The sequence below is a fragment of the Larimichthys crocea genome, chromosome XIII (genome assembly GCF_000972845.2).
Source record: "Larimichthys crocea isolate SSNF chromosome XIII, L_crocea_2.0, whole genome shotgun sequence".
In the NCBI taxonomy this organism is placed as follows: domain Eukaryota; kingdom Metazoa; phylum Chordata; class Actinopteri; family Sciaenidae; genus Larimichthys; species Larimichthys crocea.
Window position 1 is genome coordinate 15,180,362 of NC_040023.1, and position 3,852 is coordinate 15,184,213.

Genomic DNA, 3,852 nt, shown 5'->3' on the forward strand with positions numbered 1-3,852 from the left:
AACTTAAACAGCTGAGCATTTATATTATTATATTATTTGGATTTTTCATATTTCATTTATGGGGTGAGTCATTCTGTTATATTTAAAGGATAAAGAAATCATATTTTTTTTAAAAACTGTCTTAGCTGACAACTACCCTTAGGATCATTAGTTCCTCTTGCAGACTAATAATAAAAATAATGAATACTTTTCTTAAAGGTCCAGTGTATAACATTTAAAGGAGGAACAGAATATGGCAAAGGGGGAATAAAATATGCACAACTATGTTTTCATTAGCGTATAATCACCTGAAAATAAGAATATTTTTGTTTTTGTTAGTTTAAAATGAGCTGTTACAGACGCTGTGGGTCCTCTTCCATGGTTTACGCCATGTTGAACCACCATGTTTCTACAATAGCCCAGAACAGACAAACCAAACACTGGCTCTAGGTAAGGCGTTTTGCCTGTTGGAAACACCTGGTGATTTCAACTATATAAACCACACCTCTCTGATTTGTCTCTCTCTCTTTTCCGCCATACATGTCTTTGTTTCTTTCATTTATGCAACATCTCACTGACACTACATGTTACACTTATGCATACTCACCTTATCCTATCCTTTGTTTAAGTTTGTTCCATTTTTTGAGTTGTTAAACAACATTTTACTTTTATTTTTGCCTTCAATCAGTGTCTCCCTTGTTTTTGTCATGGCTTCAGAGCCGGACCATGACAGTAGTTTCTCCTCCACACAAGGAAGGAGAGGGTGAGGTGAATGGATTGCAATCAGCAACTGCCAACTGCCACAAAATCCTACACACCGGTCCACTGGTCACTGTAGTTTTTAGTAAACTTTACATAAACAGAAGTAAATTGTGCATTTATTGGAGACTATTTGCAGCATTTCTTTTGCAGTCATCAATATTTATGGCAGCAGGACATTTTATTTGGTTGTGGCTCAAAATAAACTTCAGCCCCCTTCAGTTCATGGTAACAAAGGAACAGGTCACCCAGCAATGATGGCTGATGGAGGTATCTAGCTACATAGATAGTTTTTGTTCAATTGATTGCTGGTTCTAGTCTTTTAAACTGAATTAATTGACCTCATCTCTATTTTCCCTCTATTTAATACCATTACACAGTTCTTTCCAGGAAACAAATGGAAATTACTGACTCATAAAATAAAGCTTTACTGTTTTATTGAGCAATATGAATGTCAAAATGCTGCTTTAGACTCTCTATGTGAGTTTAAAATACTGGAATCAGCCATGTACGTTTTTGTTGAATATACATAAAATCCATGAGTCTGTGAACTCAGTGGTCACAAGTTCATATATTAGAGACTTTATTCAGGCTGTGGTTATGCGTAATGCTTCACCAGTACACCAAAAACATTTAATTTGACTTAATTATCATGAAGGGTTTGACTTGAAGTGGACTGTAATTATGATGGAATGCAGTCAGTGAAGTTAACCCTCGAGTATTGCACTACTTAGCTGACGACATAACATTTTTCTAAGGGTGTCACTCTGGTGCAATTACCTCACATAGTTATTCACTCATACAACCACTAAAACCTCCTAAAAACAAGTGGAGAAAACTTGAATTTGTGGATCAGTGTAGAGATGCTTTTTAAGAGTCCATATTATCCAACTTCCTCCCATGTGTTAAAGAAACAGCAGCACTACCGACCCCAGGTATTCACACAATGGTCCTGGGTAGTGAGTCATTGTTTGTGAGATCTTGTCACAAATGCTCGACATAGTTGTGTGATGATGAAGCCCGATAAGACAACAATGGAAACAAATTATTCATTCAGCCAGGCAAATATCATTCACTGTGAGAAATGGGCTGGAAGAAAAATAAATAACAGTTTCTTTTTTTAATTATTTTGAAAGCTACACATCCTGACAGCGTATTACATAATGTACAGAATCCCTCAATAGTCTTGCACAGAACCCTTTCCCAATTTTTTAACATACATGTACAAATGTATACGCACAGAGAAAGGTATTACCGGCAATACTCCACTGACAGTATAAAGAATGGACAGTGTATGCGTGATGTCACCCACAGGTTTCTGAAGAGCTGTTTTGAAGCTCAAAATCTGTGGTGCTGGCTGCCGCCATGTTGAGACATGGATCATCAGCAGACCTGAGGTGGGCTAAATGACATCTTGGTGCTCAAACAAGCCATATGTAACAGCACCTTCCTGTCAATCAAAGCAGACACGCTGCTAGTTATGCATAACTTTAAGTCTTATTATTTGAACGGGTAACTATATACAATAGAACAAAAGGAACTTACGTTTGTATTAGTCACATCAGGAAGAGGAAAGGACATGGTAGGTTCCTGGCTCACATTGGGGTCACAATTCAATAATTTGTTCCAAAAATGTTTTGTTGTATTTTTATATACTGTAGATTTAAAAGAGAAACTAATATGGTATTTATTTTAAAGTATGTCAGTACTAACACTCACTTTTCTTTAAGAAAAAACAGTATCAATTACAGAAATTAGTTGTATTAGTCTTTCATTTTCTGCCCCAACATGATTCTATCTTTTCAAAAAGACAGTGTGAGCCCTGTTTAATGCTGTGCATGTATTAAACGTATAACAGTTACTCCATACACTCCATACTCCATAGAGACTTCCAGAGTGCGTGAATGACTTTGGGGGGATCAAGTGTGGGAGAGACTGTCTGACAGGAAATGACTACGCTCTCTGTAATGCACACACACTCACACAAGGTCACACATCCTGCAGCTGTGTGTTTCACAGGAAGATAAGAGGGGAAAATGTATGTACCCCGATGACTGCCTAAAATCTATGAATTATTTTTTAAAACACAAAGTAAAAACTGTTTGTTTGGGTAAAATGATAGGCAGGCCTGCCTCCTACATAGGATCATAATGAAGATTGATATGCTCAGTCATGTTGTCAACACATGGATTAACAACGTACTATTACTGAGTCTGTTTTCACTTTCTCCTCTGTGAGCTGGTACAGGTCCCTCACATTTAAAAACAAAAGCAGACTGCACAGTGTAGTCAAAATGTGCTGAAAAATTGGCTGTCTACACTCTGAACGACCTCATCAGTTTATATGTAACTAGTGAACCATAACTGTAAGGCCCAGTCGGTCCTGGCTGACCCTGGCCACCCTCTGAACTCTGCGTTTTTACCATCAGTCTGCAGATACAGTCTGCCAAGCTGCAGAACTACTAGACACAAAAACTCTTTTGTTCCTGCTCCTGCTGTCTTTGGCCTCCTTAATAGCTCTATGTGAGCTGGGCACACAGTTGTTTTGTGGCATGTATTTATTGTTATTTTACTGGATGTTTGTGTTATTTATGTTTATTACCTATTACTTTGAGCATATTATAAAGATATTTAAAGATTTATAATATTGAGTTAAGAAACGGTTGAGCTATATTCTGACTGCTAACAGAAGGAAAGTAAGTCTCAAATCATGCCCAGTGTTTAGTCTCCAAGGCATTACAATCCTGATAGTAAGTCAGTAAGTATATGAACGGATATCCGATGAAAATATTCCTCTAGATCATTGTTTCTCAACCTTTTTACACTGCCTACCACCTATTCGGGTTACAAGTACCATCATCATGACGTTAAAAATACAGCAGCATAGACGGACTTTATTCAGCTCATTTTACATATGAGGCAGGTTTATTCTTAATAAGATGATAATTTATTGAATGGAGCCTGCAGTTCAAGAGCCAACGGGCTCTTGGGGTACTCCTTAACTGCACATCTTCCTAATATTATAGTAAGTAATATTAGGAAAAAGTAAGTAATATTATTAGAATTAATAGTAGCAATATTATTTAATATAATTTATTTGGAGCCATGTTTGCAG

The 3,852-nt window shown here is 36.9% G+C and overlaps 1 protein-coding gene across 1 annotated transcript in view; it reads left to right on the forward strand.

The window, feature by feature from the left end:
• The window catches only part of grwd1 (glutamate-rich WD repeat containing 1), a 16,146-nt gene that overhangs the window by 9,411 nt on the left and 2,883 nt on the right, over positions 1 to 3,852 (forward strand). The window lies entirely within an intron of this gene.